The sequence below is a fragment of the Prosopis cineraria genome, unplaced genomic scaffold (assembly GCF_029017545.1).
Source record: "Prosopis cineraria cultivar Desert tree isolate PC_DT_omini unplaced genomic scaffold, ASM2901754v1 PC10, whole genome shotgun sequence".
NCBI classification, from domain to species: Eukaryota; Viridiplantae; Streptophyta; class Magnoliopsida; order Fabales; family Fabaceae; genus Prosopis; species Prosopis cineraria.
Window position 1 is genome coordinate 16,339,364 of NW_026555341.1, and position 20,927 is coordinate 16,360,290.

Sequence of the window (20,927 nt, forward strand, 5' to 3'; positions counted from 1 at the left end):
ATTGAGTTAGAAAGTTTAAAACATTTTCTTTCATATAGGCTTATTTGGGTCGTTTGATTAAATCCGAAGAAATTTGGTTTGAGCCCCAACTTGAATGAACTTAGTTTAAATACTTGAATTCTTTTTCATTATTAATAAAATAGATAAAAATTAAAAATATTTTTAAATAAAAATTGAAATAAAAAAATAAAAAAATTGTTATAAAAATCAAGATTGAGAAGAGAGTAGAAAGAAAACTATATTGAGAGAATAAAAGAATATAGAGCTTTTTTATTTTGATAGGTGGAATACAACTGAGATGTCTTCAATTTATAGGCATAAATATATTAATTAAAATAAATAAAATATACAAGATAATAATAACTGAAAAATATTATAGTAACCGAAAGATATTGAAAAATGTAAGAAAATGAACATCCACATAATATCCTAATATTCATAACACTCCCCATTGGATGTTTAAATATTGTACCTCATTAAAACCTTACTAAGAAAAACCAAATGGGACAAAAGCTAAGTGAAGGAAAAAATGTACACGATATCATCATATTTATTGAAATTGCCTCATTAAAAATCTCATAGGAAAACCCGATGGGACAAAACCTTAGTTAAGAAAAAAGAGAGTATAACATAACTTTTACTCCTCCTAATAATGATATTACTCTTTGTTCTTGAGTTTTTTTGAATCATTGTATCCTAACTTGTATGACAATTTCTTGAATATTAGTGTTGCCGATGCCTTTGCATTTGCGAGTTGATTTGCTTTTATGGCTAGACTATATATGAAATATTACTTTCATATAATATTTTGAAACATCTTCTATATACATACATATATATATATATCTCTCTCTCTCTTCTAGATATAAACACATTTTTTCACTTGTGATATATCTTGTGGGAGTAGAAAAACACTCTTAATACACATATATTTTCACAAATAAATAACCTCTCAATGGTCAACTCGTATGGTCCAAACTAGACTTATATAACACATATGTGTAATTAATTAATTTTGATCATAAATAAATTAAGCAATAACACATAATAATTTCTCAAACATATCATATCAAATACATAATTTCATTGCAAATTAATGTAATATCATAAATTGTGATATGAAAGCATTCATATATGGTGCTTCAGGACCATATTTCATTATCCTTTTGAAGAAAACTGATCTTGATTCCCATCTAATCACTTAATATTTTAACATATTTTTCTAGCAATCAAGTGTTCTTATAAACTCTTCAATATATTCAATAATCTCAACCAATCAATTATGATGCAAATCAATATGTATATAATCATATGAACAAACATAATGAATAAGAAAATTTCTAAAGAATCTTTATAAGCTTTTTCTCATCTTGAATCTTTTTGGAATTTTCAAGTAAATGCCATTGCACAAACAACCATATAAATAAACTGTCATTTATTAGACACATATTAGATTTCTATATTGTCATACTAATAGCATATCAAAAATCATTTAATTAGCCACCACACAATATATTAATGCATATTTTGAATCTTTGTAAGATATTTTTCCATTGAAAGTTACGCTTTGCACATGACATTTCATATATGTCTTTCTCATAAATACTTATGTATAATATCGCACTTCAGGTGCCTGTACTATAAGTTCACAACTTTCATATCATGAATAAGTGAATGTAATTCTACTTGTATTGTATCCTTTTTTTCTATTCTGATTAGCTTTCTATCTATATTCTATCAAGATCCTCATTTTATATTAATATTTCATTCTTATTGAAAGTGTTATCAACGTCTTAATTCTTTTCTCTTTTGTTCCATCATTTCTCACATTGACATAACTTTTAAATATCCTTTTATTGTTATTAGGTACCTGATCCTCTACTAGGGACTTAAAGTTTGTTATGTCTTGGCCTCTTCTAGAATTCTAGCATCCTTAATATAATCATCTTACTTGTCTTCTCCTTTTTCTTTCTGTAAGATCTTTTTTCTTTGGAATCAATTAGCCTTCCACACTTCAAGCATGTTTCATTTTAATTTTTACATATGGAGCATTATTTAGCTAGAGCATAAATTCAAAATTTTTTCTTTCCATCAATATTTACGTATCTGGCAGTTATTTTATTTTATGAATGTAACGTTATATTAACTTTTGATTCATATATGAGTATATATATAAGATATAAATAATGCATTCATGTATTTTCATTTCTAGCTTTTCATCATCTCCACCTCTTTTTAGGATTACAAACCATGTAGTATAAGCCTTCTAGATCCAGTTTTTCCTGTAGAAACATCATTTTGTTTCATTTAGAAACAAACAAAAAGAAGAAGAAGAATTTTAACCAATGTTTAATTCCCAATCTTATTGCATGTTGACAAGTTGAATGCTTGTAATGCAAATTGAATCCATGAGTTGTGCCATAGTGGGGGGTGTTTACAATACTTTATTGGCTTGATGCATTTAAGTGCTACAATTACAAACTTGCATATTTAAATGGAAAATCTTACTATCACAAATTTTTTGTCTAATCATCTTATTGAAGGCATAAATAATTTTGGTAGACCATTCTAATGAGTAGGCTTTTCTTCATCTCATAATTATTGAGAACTTGAGATATGAAACCACTAACATTTTCAAGTGATTCATCTTGATCACTATATTAGAAATTATGTACATAATAATTCTTTCTCTTTCACAAACTTCTGATTGTAAATTGATACATATGTGTAACCATCTTACATGTGTATCTATCAATCTCATTAAATATTTGCATGGTCTACATAATATCTAAATGGATCCATTTCAAACTCAACATATTCCATAAATATCTAGGATCGAATTCCAATTATTGGTAGTTATAATATCATAATTTTTCTTAAGTAGCACATCAGAATTCTTGAAGGATGTAATGTCTTAGCTATTTAGGAAGAATTTTCCAGTTCTTCCATAGATGTCGTTGTGAATTCTCAAAAACTCTTGCATCAATATTGATCTTGGATAATCTAACTAGTCATGACAAATAATATCAATATACTTCTAGTATACTAAACCAAAATAACAGTAAACTTCTAGTTTACTAAAACATGTTTGTCAATCATTGTAAACTTTGAGTTACAAGTTTAATATGACACCCAATATAATAAAAATGCTTAAAACTTAATAACTTATTTGAAACTCATGTACATAACATATCATAAATAAATTTTGCTTCATAGGTGTGAGAAATCTTTGAAAGACACTATCAATTTTGTACAAACCAATATACATAAATAATAACACCATTTATTTCAAAATAAAATATTATTAATCCTCTTATTTACATATTATGCAAAAACCTTTTTTCATATTAAATTCTCAAGGGAATAAAAAACAAGTAATCATAAGTTCATAATTTTCTATAAATACCCTGAAACCTTTGCTATTTCTTTTTAGCCTTTACAATCAATCAACATTGCAACATTGATATTTTCAATAATTAAGACAATATTAAATATTTCATTCCTTATACATTGAGCATAATTTATTTAGTCAAATCTAAATTTCACAGTCATTGAATGTAAAGATTATCATATATTACCATTTTAATTAGAAGTCAACAAGTTAACTATAAAGACTTTGAAGAATATATATACCTATATCTAGAAAGTCCTTTTGAGAAAATATTATTTTCATCAAAATTTCCTCCAAAATTGATCTTTGAGAACTCTTAAAATGACTCAAAAATTTCATTGAAATGAACTCACTCAACAAAGTAATACTCCCTCCGTGCTAAATTATAAGACTTTTTTAAACAAAATCTCACATACCAATAAAGCCAATTAAATACACTTTACAACTTTACTTATTTAAGAGAAAATTATAAACTTTCAAAAATGCCCATCCTTTAATACTCCATTAATAAAAAAACATTGAAGAGATAGAATATATGGGAAGGATAATATTAAAAAAGTATCATTAATGAAACTTTATTTTTATCAAAGTATCTTATATTTTAAAACGCTAAATTTTTCTTAAAAGTATCTTATAATTTGAGATAGAGGGTGTATATAAGAATTATCTACATATAATCACTTTCATATGTTCATGATTTTCATTGCTTTACATCTTGTATGACCCGCATACTTCTAATGAGTGTTTTTATTTGAATTCTAAATATAATATATATCTCAATTGCAACTATTAACACATGTATAGATATTTTCATAGAGAACTTTATCATTAATCAAAAAGCATCATATATATAATATCTTGCACATATATATATACATAAGAGTTATCAAATAGATCTTCGTATACTAAAAGAAAAACAATTTTAATATCAAATATGAAGGAATATTAAACTAAATAATATACCGAAATAAAGGAGTCAGGTCAGAGTCTTACCAAATCTAGGCATTGCAGAATCTACTTAACTACCTAAAACGAGTTTAGATTACTAGAGTTTAGACTATGGTACACAATAGATGCACCGAAAAGAAAGAGAGGGAGAGAAAGAACAAACTAGAGAATTGTTTATTCTAGTGTGTGTTCTACCTATAGCCACCTTCTCTATTTATAGTAGAGGGAGGCAACTCCAAAAAAGAAAATCAAATCAGTAACAATTTGTCTCGTTATGGAAGAAATAAATTGATTTGACTAATCGCCATTATTATAGAGGATTACTTCTCTTTTGGAATTCAATCAAAAATTAATCAAATTAATTTCAAATTTTGATCAACACATTATTACTAGATTTATGTCACATTCCATTGATGGCTCATCAAGGGCGGATTTTATGCAAATTCCAAAAAAATATGTTTTCAAATTTGAAATATGCATTTGCATCGAAGGAGGAAAATAACTTATTCTTACAAGTATTTACATATCATCAAGGCTTGCTTCAATATGCAAACACAATAATAGTTAAATATTTGACTATAATACTTTGTGAATAAGTTTCTTTAAACTAGTGTAATCATTCTTAGACATTTTCCTCCATAATTCATAATCCTTTATAATAACTATCATTGACATTGCTCCAATTCAATAAATGATAGACAATGTGTCTATATGGCTACAGGCCATATTTTTTTATAACATAAACTCTATTGGCTATAATATTTAAGATTATAGAAAAATAAATGTAACACACCAAAAAAAAATTTTTAAATAATTTAACTCAACTATAGTTGGATTACAGCCACCCAGCACATTTTTATATCAATAATTTCAATATAAAACATTTTATAATTGACTTCAACTCACACACTATAACATTTCAGATAAATTTTTACCTCCCACATGCCATTAAGCTAAATCACATTTGTCCATCCTTATACTCCCAACAAGTAAACCAAATCACATTTGTCCATCCTTATACTCTCAATAAGTAAAATAAGCAATTTAGTCAATTTTCAATACAAGCTAGTTATTTGGCCTTATAATCATGCCATTTTAATCAATCCAAAGTAAATCAAATATTAAAATTACAGTCATCCAAATTGTACCAAAAATAGAAATAGTTTGAAAGGCATGATTACATTTATATATTCATATAATTGACAATAAACAAAAAGCCCTAATATTGACAATATAACACATTATAAATCATAAATTAAATACCCAAAAGAGACAGTAGATCTATACCACTAAGCCTCTGGGACTCCTCTACGTGTCACTCGTGGCTCTTCTCCTGAAAATTGTTAACCACATAATGAGACTCAAAAGTCCTAGTAACCAAATCCCATTTATGATAGTGTATACAAACAGTTAAGTGTGTGCTTACTAAGTGAGAATTAAAAATAATATAATTCCAACAAATATAAGAAATATTACAATATACACTAACAACCATCCTTATATCCCTCCATTAACCTCGAGCCGTAGCCCTCACTCGGTGCTAAATTACCCTGCCAAAGGTAGATTAGCTCGAGCCCTTACAAACCACCTATTGAGCTCCAATAGGGGCGTACCACGTGGCACATAAATACAACAATAATAGCAAGTCTTCTAACACCTCCCACAATAATCAAACAAATTCATAATAATATTATACAATTATACAATGTTACAAAATTAATAATTTTCTTAATAATCACCCAATTAACATGAAGTAACACTAATCACAAATTAAAAGCATGGTTACCTTGTGGCTTTTTCAATAAATTATTCCTTAAAATTTCTCTCTCACCACAATCTTCACCAGTAATACAATCTACAAATAACATATTATTTATAAATATTAGTTTCAATTTTTAAAACTAATAAAATAATTCTAATAATAGAATTAAAAATATAACATAATTCCTAATCTCAATCTTAATACAAATCTAGAGTTAATACTATTAAGTAAAATTTTTTAACTCCTCTTTTAATTATCAATAAACATTAATAATCTAAAAATCAACCTCTAAACTAATTTCTATTATCAAAATTTTCTTTTTATTTCATAAATTCATACCTAAAATACTCAAAAATTAAAAATTGAGTCTCTAGCTTAGAATCATAATCCTATAGCCATAATAATTCATTTCTCATCCCAAATAATCATCTAAACCTCAATAAATCAACATATATTTTCAGATCTAGTTTAGAATTTGATCCATAAGCCACAAATTCAAAGATCATCAACAAATTTATACTCTAAAACATTTATTATACTACTGACAACCTCAAAAACCATATTTATTCAACATAAATTTATCCCTCTTCCAGATCTTAAATTTTCTACCACTACAAACTCAGAAACCAAAGAAGAAGGATGACTAAGAAAAATTTTTAGAACACTTACTTAGTCTTGAAAAGCTTAAAATCACACCCTAAATATCCTATTAAAAACTCTTACCTTAAAAACTTAGATCTCCCGCACCGGCGACTCACGCTCACTCTGCCTCAGCTCACGCACGAAGGAAAGAATAAAGAAATGAAAGGAAACGGGTGAGTTTTATAAAAATTCAGTGGGTTCCATATCTTTTTTTTTATTATTTCTTCTTTCCTCTCTCTCCCTTTTTTTTTATTATTTTATGTAATCATGACGCGGCGCCGAAAGCAATTGGTTTTCTTCTTCTTCTTCCCTTTTTTTTAATTCCTTTTCTTTTTTTTATTATAATAATTTAATAATATTTTTTTATTTTTTTTATTTTATATTTTTTTTATTTTTTTTTTTTTTTTTTTTTTTTAAATTTTTATTTAGAATTATATCCTAAGTTAGATTTAATGATCATTTTCTACTAATTTACTTACCTCTCAATATTTTTTTTTAAAATTTTTATTAATTTAAATTAACTATTAAAATTTAAATTAGGATGTTACAATAAACTTCTAAACCCAGCAATTTCTTTTGAAATGAACTATTAACCTTCAGGGCTGTGTTAATTAAAATAATTGAATTAATAATCAAGAGGTCCAACAAAATTCCACAAAGTTTAGATAAATCATTGGGGCCATAAGATTATCCTTTAATATAATAGTCATAATAAAAACCGATATAACTTCTGGCCATATAATAACAAAATCAACTAGCCATATAATGATAAAATCAAATGTGGCTTTTGGCCATGATTAAAATTAAATATGATTTTTGCTGTGTAATAAAAAAATCAAATATGGCTTTTGGCCATATAATTTATTATAACCATAAATTTATCATTTAAAATAATAACAATTTAAAATGATATATGGTTTTTGGCCATCTGATCAGATAATCAAATAATTAATATGGCTAGTAATTATCCTATTGAAAATATATTGAATTGAAGTAAGAAAAAAAAGGAAAAAAATCAATGTATATATATATATATATATAATATATTAATTAATATATATTTATATATATAAAGAAGCAACATTATATATTATAAAAAAATTATATTTTTTAGAAATTGAGCGGAATGCGTAATCTATATTAGTAAATTGGTAACTTCAGATTATTATGTAATCAGAAATAATTGAAAATTGAGATATTATTAGAACAAATCAAACAAACAAACCGAGATATTAGTAGTTATGATTCTCGATTACAAAAGAAATAATTTGAATAAAATAGTAAATTATCATAAGTGTAGGTAACGTTAGGACCTACTTTATATTTTATATGGATAGCTTCAAAATCCATGAAATTTTAAATAAATAAATAAATTATTTTAATTGTAAATAACTTCAAGATCTAATTTGTATTATATATAAATAACTTCAGGATCTACTTTCTAAGAATTATATATGTCAATAGCAAAATAAATTATATGTATAAAAAATAAATTAAAAATAAGGAATTACATTTATGATAATTAAAAAACAAAAAAATAAATAATTAAATGTAGATATCTTCAGAATCTACATTATACTATGTGAATATATAACTTTAAAATCTACTTGAAGTTTCAGGGATATCTTCAAGATCCACTTTATATTTTATTTGGATAACTTTAGGATCTATAATAATAAGTAAATAACTTTAGAATTTACTTTGTATTCTATGTGGTAATCTTCTAGATGCACCTTATATTGTACGTATGTGGATATTTTTGGGATCTACCTTATATTTTCTATGTGAATAACTTTAGGATTCACTATATATCAAATATATTGAAGCAAGTGAAACACGTGACCCAGACAATGAGATTAATGTTGTAGATGATCTGTTAGACTCAAGTTCGTGCTTGGAGGATAAATAGGGGTGGAAATAGCCCAAGCTCCTAATAGAGGCATACAATCTAGCTTACTTCAAGCCCAACCTAACATATTTACTAAATAAACTTAGGTCAGGTTTAGGCTTTTAATTAGGCTTATTTAGTTAAGTAGCCTAGTGTTAACCTCTAGAATTTCATGTCATTTCATCTTATTTTCCTTTAATTTTAATATATTTTATCTCAGTTGTGGATATTTTGGTAGCCTAAATTAGAAAAATGTGCATCTTGCTTTGGGTTTGCATACTTGGCTTCAATTTGATATTTTTAGCCTACATTTATGTTATTTTGGTTTATAGTTTGATTAGATGCATTTTTAGACATTTGTTGATGTTTTTTGGAAACCTATTGGATGAAGAAATCAAGTGCCTAAAGGCTAAATTTTGTTAATTGTGAAAACAGTATAAAATTGCTAAAGTCATCCTAAAGTTGCGACTTTTATCTTTGTCAGCAAAACGCTCCATTTTATTTATCTAAAAATACTTAGGTAGGATGCATATATGTTGAGAGCTCGACCCAAACACATTCTACACACTTGAAGATACTTTGAAAGCTTTGTTGTGTTAGGATTTGAGCTTTAGATGAATTTGTATCCGAATTTGAGCTTTAGATGAATTTGTATCCAAGAGTTGAAGCTTTGAAGACATTTAAAGCTCCATTTCTTTGGTTTCTTTGTTTCTTCTCCATTTCTCTTCTTGTAATCTTGTTATGGCTTTGAATATTTTGATATTTATGAGTAGCTAAACTCTTTGATCTAGGATTATTTTAAACTCTTGTATGGATTTATACTAAGTTCTTCCTCTATTTTTGTAATTAATGATATATTTGTGTTTATTTTACTTTTTTTAATGCTTCTAAGTGTTTGGCCATCATTTAGATGTTTGATTTACTTGATTGATACTTGAGTGTAGAACTTGGGTAAAATAGTGCAAGAACTTGATATTTGCATATTAAATGGATAGTTTTGCTAGTAAGATAGAAATATACTTGCTTGGTTGGTTTTTAAAATTGTGTTTTATTAATTGTGACAAGAGATTGGGCAATTAATTTAACTAAATACTTGTTCATGACTTAAGAGAGCTTATCCAAGTATTTTTAGAACTCTAGATTAGCACTTTTTTCATTAAAAGCATTTATGAGAGGAGCCAATTTTAGTGTTATAAAATGCAAGAGGGATAAATAATCCTAGGTCCCAATTTGTGCTTCAAGTTTGTGAATCATTCTCTTTTCCTTATTTTCTAGTGTTAATTTAATTTGTAAAATCAACTTCATATAATTATGTTTTGGCGGCTCAACTTAATTGAATTCACTTATTCTTTTGTTAGATCGTTATTGTTAAACAAATCCTTGAGGGAATGATAATTTACTCTCATTATATTACTTGCTATGACACCTACACTTGCAAAGCACAATAACCAGGCCTATTTTTTCAAGGCTTAGCCTATGAGTCCAGCAGGCAAGCCTATGTACACGCACACATATTATGTAACATCACAAACACATTAGTTTCACCATTTGATTTTTAATCAACAATATATTCTTTTTCTTATTTGTAGTTATGTTTTCAATTATATTAGACTTATATATTAATTTTAATGTTGTTTCTTTATTGTTATATTGTAATGTGACTTGTAAGTCCTTTCAATTATATATATTATAATTAATAAATTAGGTTATATATTGTATACTATAATAGTCCTAAAGAATAGCCTATTTAAAAGGATTTTTTTAAAGTAGGCTTTTAAAGACCTTCAGACCAGGCCAGGCTTTAGGTAGGCTCAAGTCTGAGCTGTGAAAAAAGCCTTATACAGGCTTTAGGTTAGACTCAAGCCTTTGATTTATCATTCAAGCCTATTTGGCCAAACCCTAACTCGACTTAGTCTATTTCCATCTTTAGGGATAAGTACTAAATCCATTTAAATCCTTTGTCTCGAGAAAATAGTGATGAAGTTATGTCAGAACTGGCCCCTCTAGTTGGGAGTGTATTTTGAGCTTTTACATTGTGTGGGTCCTCACTTGTATTTATGAATATTCTTGTTTAGAATTTTCCGGGGTGTTGGTGTTGGGCTCAAGGAGCATTTTGGAAGAGAGGATAATATAGTTGGGTTATGTAATGGTTCCAAGAAGACACATATAAGTGAGTATGGCATCACATATTAATCCAAAATTTTAAAGTATTGAGTTTGTGGCTCTTTTCCATGTATAATCTCAAATCAACTCACTTTTGACATTCACACAATTCTAGTGCATGTGTTTGCAAAGCTTATGCTTGATTTGCATAGTAGGTATACGTTTGACTTTCTTGCTTTGCTTTGACCAAGACAGCGGAGTGAATTTTAGGGATAATGCTATTGAATGTAATGGGAACGTTTTTGGAAATTTTAATATAAGAAGAAAGCTGAGATTTTGAGGAAGTTAGAAGTAACAAATGAGAAACTTGCTATATATCCATCTTCAAACTCTTAGGATCGGGATCGTGCTTAGAGGTGGGTACGTGGAGTTAGAGACGATTATTATCTAAGAAGATATAATGCTTTGAATTTAATTGCTTTCTCTAACTCCTGTTTTGGTTTCTCTGTAGTGGCCATGGTAGCTGGCATTTCTTACCTTGTACTCTCTTTATTATAAAGTTGGGATAGATTTGAAGAAGACGGTGGACCAATAAATATTCTTTTGCAAAAGTTATATTAAAAGTGTTAGTTGTGCTAATTGTTAAGTTATTGACTTTGTAATTTTGATGATAGAACTATGAAAACGTACCAGATTACCAAGTTAAAGAAGCACACCCATGGGCTCAAAGACCCTCTACAAATCATACTAGTGTCATGCGTGCTCGACAAAGGAGAAATAGGATTGATGCCTTAAAGGGTGGCGACAGGGAGTGGGTGTATGATATCAAAGAGATTAGAGAAGTGGGATCACGTTTTCTGTCATAATTTTTTGAAAAAAGACAGTTAGGTTCCAAAATACTGAATCAATATCAATTAAGTTCCTGACAAATTTTTGTAAAAAATAAGTTGATAATATTAATTCAAATTATTACAAATTCAAAGGTTTTAATTACAAATAAGTATTTAAATATTAAACGTAATTTTTAGATTATAGCACAAATTTTTTTTGTAACTGTCTGAATTAATATTTATAATTTATTTTGTAGAAAATTCTATTGAGAATTTAACTGTTATTAATTTATTCCTTTAGAATCTAACTGTCATTTTTCCCTTTTTTCTTACTGATTTATATACTGAAAACAATAGTGTGGATTCTAAATGTAGATTTCGAGCTGTGCTTTCTTGAGATATCTCAAGATAATTTAGTACGATTGGGACAGAAGGTAACAAGCCCTGAGATTATTAAGATGGCCTTAATTTGTTCAGTATGGAGCCGTTGAAAGCTCCAGGCTCAGATGGGTTAAATCCTTTTGTTTTTTCATCAAAATCAGTGGGAAGTAGTAGGAATCGAGACTTAGTAATCTGCATGGTGAATCTATTTTCCAGTAAGCTTTGTAAGAGGCCGGTTCAACGCACAAATGGCACTAACATCAAAGCCTGTTTGGATATTCAGTTGGGAATCAATTATGGGATCAAAATCATGGTTTTGCAAAAAATTTATACAAACATCATCATTTTGCAAAACTTCATTTGACTTGTGAAACTCCATTTTGGAGAAGTTAAAATTTCCTCCATTTTCAAAACTCCATTTGGCTCCTTGTCATTGTATTAGTTATTTGCTCATTCAAAATTAATTTTCAAGGAATTAACCAAACATTTTTAATTTATCAAAATCAGTTTCTAAAAATTTATCTAAATATCATCACGTTTTAATAATTAATTTTTTCTATAATCAATTTTTGTCAATTGAAAACCAGACACGTCCTAACATTGTGCTTATTCCTAAAACTGAGTCCCCATAAATGATTCGGGTTTAGCTTATGTAATGTGGTGTATAAAGTGGTTACAAAGGTCTTAGGAACAAGTTGAAAAAAATTTATGCTTGCACCAAACCAGTGTAGTTTTATTCTAGGGAAGCAGAATACGGATAATATCATACTTGCAAAAGAGGTTTTAACAGTATTAAAAGTAGAAATATGGCTCTGAAGATTGACTTAGAGAAATCATACCATGGTAGTTTGTCCTCTCATGTTTGCAGGAGCTACATGTACCGCCTGTGTTCTGATGTGGCTGAGCATTGCTTGGCAACGACATAAATGCAATTGTTATAGACTCTTGTCAAATCGCTAAGATTACTTCATTAATTCTCTTGTATTGCTTTGTTAAGTTCATAATATTACAAGTGCATTATCTCTAACTTGTCTTAAATCTATCTATTAACTTGCTAAATTATTAAATTTACTTGTAAAATCACTAACATTACTTGTTAATCTCTTTGCATTAATTGTTAAGTCCATAACGTTATTTGCTTTTGAACATTAGGGCAATTTAATCATTCTACACAAAAAGTTTATTTCAAATAGGACCTCCAAAACTATAGTTAAAGGCAATAATTAGGGTGGGGTAGGCTTATTCAAGCTAAGCTCAATTCAAGCCGAACTTGTTTGGATCAAGCTTAAAATGCCCTAATATATTAAAAAGCTTATATAGTTAAGCCTTAACTTATCCCCTCAGGTTTTAGGGCTTTTTTGAGTTGGCCCGAATACTCGAATAGTTCAATATTATTTTATTTTATTTTTGTTATGAATATTAGGATATTATGTTAATGTCCGTTACCTCATATTTTTCAATATCTTTTGATTATTATAATATCTTTCAATTATTATTATCCCCTATATTTTATTTACTTTAATTGATATATTTGTGTCTATAATAAATAGAAAGTACATCAATTTTATTTTATCTATCAAAATAAAAAAGCTCTTTATTCTTCTATTCTCTCAACATAGTTTTCTCTCTTCTCTCCTTTTCCCAATTTCTATTTTTATAAAATGTTATCAGCATGACTGCTCTACTTTTGGCATCACTATGTGAGTGCCTTTATAATTATTAGATTAGATATTAATGCTCATGCCAATGAACATTTCTAATAATGATGGAGGTACACTCAGTTAAATATTGAGCAAACCTCTATCATGCATTGTTGTTATTTATTGAATTTAATTTTTGTTTAATAATTTTCTTCCTCTCTCAATCAATCAAATAGTTACATATTTTGTGTCACGTCTAAAAATATGAGGCACAATTTAATTTTAGAATAGTGAATCTAAAAGTTATCCACAAATAATATAAAGTGGATCCTGAATTTGCATGGTTGCATGAGTTATCCTCTAACTACTCATTTGATCTTATTTATAAATCACTTCTAATATGTTTTACCAATATCAAGAAAAAATTAAAACTCATTAACTTTGTCTTAAAATTTAATAAATTTTTAACTTTGCCCTTATTAAATATACATACCTTAATAGAGCGTAAAAAAAATTATGATAAAAATTTAATAACGTGACTTATAAATTAGATAAAAAAAATCTTTCTCTCTCTACCCTATTAATAGAATTAGAGAGAGTAATTACTAATGTTATCATGTTATCAGGGTCCACACTATAGCCTATTTTTGCTTCAAAATCTCGTGACACTATAGCAAACCCCGACCTTTCTTTTGATTTTAAAAGTTCATCCAATCCACCAGACTTGAGACCAACATTAATTCGCCCATTTCCTACCTGCTCATTATGACCACTTTTGGATTTGACCTGTCCAACAATCACGTTGGAAATATCCTGTAACTGGGTCCTAACTGCCAAATCATTTCCCACTGAATTGAGCCGGAAAATGGCGGCTTGACTTCTATAGGTTGGACTCTTTGAAACTCAAGCACATAAAGTCGATTACTCTAAAATTAATTATTTTATGAAGTCCGGTCTTTATTCAAGTAATTTAAGGTTAGGCTCGTAATTTTTTATTTTTAAATTTTTTGAGAATTAAAATTTTCAATTGTAATATTTTATATATTTTAAAATATAAATTATAATGTTCAAAAATTAAAAATAAATAATAAAAATTTAATTTTTTTAGGGTCTGTCTTCAAAGCCTGATTTCCTTAAAAAATGCTATTTTTTAAACCTGAACACTTATAAAATGGGAAAATAATAATAAAGGACTACTGAACAAAATTTATGTTAGTCAAGGATTAATTGTTGTCAAAACTCGAATGAATACTTGTTAATAAACAAGCCCAAATAGATTGTTGTTAATTTAGAATGAGTTAATTCTGAAACTTGAATGAATACTTGCTAATAAAAAGACTAACCTAAATCAACAAATATTGAGCTTTGACAATAATTGATCCTTGATTGATATAAATTTTGGTCTATGATACTTGATTGCTATTTTTCCCATAAAAATGAACTTAAACGGGCTACCTTAGCTTGAGCCCATCTTTGTAATGCCCATAAAAGTTAGGCTTCAAAGTTCAATTTCCTTTAAAAGAAATGCTATTTTTTCAAGTTCTAACCCTTATAAAGCTGGGTTTAAATGGACGATCCTATCAGGTTTAACTCTTATTCCTAGCTCTAGCATTAAATCCATGTTATCTTACCATATCTGGTTGAATTGCAAGATAATAATCATGGATTAGTCACAGACCTTGGCAAGTGCTAAGTTATAATCCTCTCTTTTTGGAATGGGAAAGGCCACGACATAAGCCATGCAAAAGACAACAGTCAAGTTATATCAGTGCTCAAAAAACTATTACACACTAAAGGTGGATTGTTTAAAATCATGATATCCAGATTATCTCTAAGAACATATTAAACAAGCCAATCAACACAGTTGTTGGCTTCTCTATAGATGTAGTCGAGGTAATCATCTAATCTCTCATAAGTTATGATCCTCTTTATTTGAAAACTGCACTACAAAAAAATCTGCTCCTACATCAATAGCTTTGACCTCACTCTCTCCTGTCACCATAACTGCTGTACATTTGTCAAGAACAATAATACACCAAATACCGAAACATATTTTTGTGTTTAAATTAATATCTTTAAACAACAATCATTTGATTAATTGAACTTTTTCTCACAAATAAAATATTTCTCAATGTATTATATTTTATAATAACGCGGAGAACAGTAGGTTTAAATTAAAATGTGTTAATGAACTAATCGATCAATTCATTAATTCAATCTTGAGAGAATTATATTCAGCTCCTTCTCAAGAAAATTTATCACAAATAAGGACCAATAATAAGTCCTGTTCGAGGAAAAAAAAAGTCATGTTCCCATTTTAGTATTGGTCCTTATCTGTGATTAATTCTCTTGGGAGGGGACTGACTGTGATTTTCCCTTCAATCTTTATCACTTTTAAAACTTCTAATATAGAAATTTATTAATTGAACAAATCAGATATACAGTACAAATGGATTAATTCTTCTACATCATTGATTCTAGAATATAGAAGTTCATGAGTCATTCGTAACTTATGTTTTAATATTTCAACCAAACAGATTTGCATTTTTGTTTTTGAATGCTAAATAATTTGTTTAAAATAAATGTTATGACATTCTTGTTAGTCAAGCAACAAAATTAGTGTCTAAATTTAATTTTGATTAATTATAGATAATTTTGAAAATTTTCATTCATTATTTTATTGGCTATTAATTCAGAATGTCGACTATAACATAAAGATTGATTAATCTTTATAGTAATTCTTCAATCATGTGGGTGCACGTCTAATTACAGATCTTTTACTTATTAATTCATTACCATCGGTTTGCACATACGGCATGTCATCAATCACATTCCAATGACATAGAAGTCAAAGATTGTATTATGATGAATCGGATACAATATTGTATCCTATCTCTAGTTAGCTTTTGGTTATCCTTAATTATCATCTTCAAACGATATCAATCAATTATAATAAAAGAACATATATATATATATACATATAGGAAATATCTTTATATATATATATATTATCTGATAAAAATATTCATTTGAATTTAATCGGAAGTCCCAAAAGTCAAAAAGATATAGAAAATAGATACTTTTTAATTTCTTTTTGGAAAAGAAAACTACGATGAAATTGGAAAGAATTAAATTGATTGCTAAAGATCGTTCCTTGATCCGGGTGGTCATAGTATCCCCTTAGTTACGAAAGGGTTATATTCTGAAAAATCATGACAAAACATATTGAATTGAAGTTCACAATGTTAAATTTAAAGAATAAAAATAGAAATTGTGTTTCGGTTCTCTTTTCGTCCTTTCTTCGTTTCATTATATTCTTTGCTAATTTTTTCTTCGAATAACACATGAATGCATCAGCCAGTGGGAATTACGAATACACTAAACTGCCTTTAAGCCTTGAAGATCTATACAATGGCTGCAAAATAAGATTCAGAAATTCAAGGACTGTTTTTGATTCTCGTGGGTAGTACCTATCTTGATCTATCATTTTACTTTAGTGCTCATCCGTGCTTCTTGATCGATATATCTATAAGAATAAGCTACATTGTTCAAATTAAAACTCGAGAATAGTGCCGCGCCGTATATCAACATTTTTGAACTTTGAATGTAGTGATCTTTTTTTTTTTTCCCTTGGTGCAAGTATTGTGTTGTATCATATATATACCATATGCTTTCGAAGTTACAAATGACAATATATACTTATATTGGGTCATCGGTCATCCTATTATACTGGATATATATTTTCTTGTTCATTACACGAGGTTTGAGGTGAGTCATTCACCCATTGATTCATCATGCCAATCTAACCAAAACAGATCATGTGAATTAAGGAACCTAGATGTATAGTATTTATTATGTTTCAACAACCAGCATGAATGCGAAAATTCTCTATTAACTTTTAAACCTTTCTATTTTTGCAGAGATGATGATTTTAGGTCATAATCATATAATATCATACTGTCATGAGAAAAAATTGCTGAGTTGTCTTATTCCACTACTTGGAACTATACATATAACTATACTTCTTATCCTGTTTCATGTTAAAAACCTCATCTCAGAGAAATTTTACTGCCTTGTTATCTCAGTTACGATTGCTTTGTATTCCTTTAGAGAATTTTCTATTCTTCCTTCGTTGATGGCAATGTCTGTGGGATTATATAATCAATTTACCATGAAAAAATAAACACTGAAATTATTTTTGGAAAACACAATTACTAATCTTTATAATTTTAACGTGTTTTGAAATAGGTCCTTGTAATTCTTTTTCATCACTTCACATCTCTCTTGTTTATCCTAAGTGTGCAACATTAGTCTCTCTATTTTTAATAGGCTCAAAAGAATGATGAGGCAATACTAATGAAGTTAAATATGCTGACCTGCAGCTATTGCCATTAATCTATATTACAGTAGAATTATGATTCAATAGATTGAAATATGAAATAACATGAGCGGACAACGCTGTTAATATGTTGAATCATAATTCTACCTCAACACAAAAAAGTCACAGGTTAACATATTTAACACTATTAGTACCATCTCATCATCCTTTTGGGCATATTAAAAAAAAAATAAAGGAGCTGATGTTGTAGATCAGACAAACTAGAAGGACCTTGAGTACTGAAAAAAGAGAGAATTACATACATGTCTCACACAAAAGAATTTATTACTTCAAAGTTCATTAACAATTGAGCTAAGGCTATTGACAACACAATATATTGTTGTTTTCCTTAGTTCAATTGTTAATCAATCTTGTAGTAATTAATTTTTTGTATAGGACTTTAATAATGTAGTTCTCTCATGAAAAAAGCTATAGGGACCTATTCCCAGACACATTAAAACTATAGGGACCCGTATTTATATTTTCCTCATTTACAGCCATGTGTGCTTCTAGATATTTGAATTTACTATATATTCTTCAAAAACGACGTTCGATGAAACAAAATTGAAAGAAAATGTGAATGAACTTTGCAGAAGAATGAAGATTGTTGATGAAATATTGAAGATAGATGTAGTGCCGGGTTGGAAGAAAGACACAATTATCACTTTTCCAGGAAAGGCAACCAAGTACAAAGAAAATCTGCAGCAGCTGATCTAATCATTGGGGTGGAAGAGAAGCCTCATGCCATTTTCAAGAGAGAAGGAAATGATTTGATAACCACTCATAAGATTTCACTTTCAGAGGTTCTCACAGGAAAGACAATCAAAGTTACAACGTTGGATAGAAGAGAAATCGAAGCTTCTGTCACAGAAATTGTAGAACCAGACAATGAGATTGTGATCCAAGACGAAGGCATGCCCTCGGCAAACAGGCCAGGGGAAAAAGGAAACCTTATAATTAAGTTTGATATCGTCTTTCCATCGCAGCTCTCCACATTGCAAAAGTGTCAATTGAGAAAGATTTTTAATGAAGTCGATTAGACTTAAACCTTGTTCCCTCCTCCAGAATATAAGCATTTTCTTTTAACTAATCTTAGTCTAAAATATAATCAACTTAGTAGTTGTAGAAAATTTTCCCCCATTTTACCTATTGTATTTATTAACTTGAATTCTTGCATGAATTCATTATCATTTTCTCACTCATCATTGGTAAGTGAGACTAGGGAAAAAAAGAAAAAATAATATATATTTTCAAAAGAATAAAGATTTTATTGGTATGCAGATTATTGTTGAAAGTTACTTATATTTTGGGTCGGAGGCAGTAGTTTAAAGGGAGAAATTCTTACATAGACTTGTTGCGCCATATCATTTATGCTTTATCCAGTAAAAAAAACATGTCATGTCAGATAACTATAAATATAAATTAATTTTGTTATTAGTGATGATATAAGAAAAAAGATATGAAATTAAAGAGACGGCACTCTAATAAAAAAATAAAGTCATTAAAAATAATGACATGTAAGATTTTATTTAATTGAACTGATGAAATATGACATGTTGATGAATGACACAGGGTACAAAGTCCATGTAAGAATTTCTCTAGATGATGACTCGCTTTTCTTTAAATTGTCAAAACTCATTGATTGATTACTTTTGAGATGTTGAAGTGCACGAGTGGAGAGAGAAATAAACACAATAGGGAATGCCTCGCTTCTGATAATGTGGGTAATGGGGAAATGGGATTCACCGTTTTATATCTCTCCCTATATATATTTTAGGTGAAGTTACTTATAGTTAGGAGACCTAAATCTCAAATAATTATTTACACAGTGATCTTATTGCTATTATTAGTGATGACATTTGGGTGTACCTCAAATAATTATTCTCAAATAATCGCCACAAGTCATTGATTGATTACTAGCTATGAGATGCTAAAATGCACTTCTCCTAAAAAGAAACGAGAAATAAACACAAAAAGGTGCACGTCACTTGGGTGCACACCATTAATCTCTGTTTTTTTTTAAAAAAAAAAAAGAAAAAAGAAAACGTGCTCTCTCCTAAAAAGAAGCGAGAAATAAACACAAAAAGGTGCACGTCACTTGGGTGCACACCATTAATCTCTGTTTTTTTTTAAAAAAAAAAGAAAAAAGAAAACGTGCTCTCTCCATCATCTACCCTAAGGCATATACTTGTTACGTGATATTTCAAGTGACTTCTTGGATCTGGACTTCACATGGGCCTTATAAATTATTTTTTTGGGCTTCTAGCACTGTAATCTTCATCCTTGGACCTTCTATATGCATTTTTATATCACTATTTATGTCCATACACATATTTAGGCTATTTGAGTATCCATTGAGCTTGAATAAGTTCAATTTTTGTTTTGAAACTCCCATGGTCTGTTAAACAATGCATTTGAGTACTAATTCAACGTATTAAAGCTCCATTGAACTCCTCTAGGTGCGTATAATTGTATTGAACCATTGCTTGCCAAAAATTGTGCCCTGGTGTCTTTGGGGGGATTCCTACTACAATCATTTACATAATCATCCATGTCATCCTCTGATGCCTTTGGACCACTTGTGGATTGCCGATCTTGGCCTTGTTGGGCTTGCTAGACATGCTGGATTTTCATGGTTTGTACTCTATCAAGCTCCTAAAAAATTCCTTTTATTTCCTTCAATTTTTACGTTTTATTCATGCTTAAAATGATGCCCTCTAGCTCTATCTCTAGCGTCAAGAATGCCCTCTTCATTCAAATTCGGAGCGAAACAATGAAACTTAACACTATACCAAACCTTGAAAAGCCCATGCCATGAGCCCAATTATTCCAAAATCAATCATTTTTTGAAGCCTGGCTTTTGTTCAAAGGGGTTAAAGATAAGCTTATAAGCTCATTTTACAAGCCCTGGAAGAATCATCTTTATTCACCTCCATTGTTCATTTCTTTCTTGTATTTCTGCCA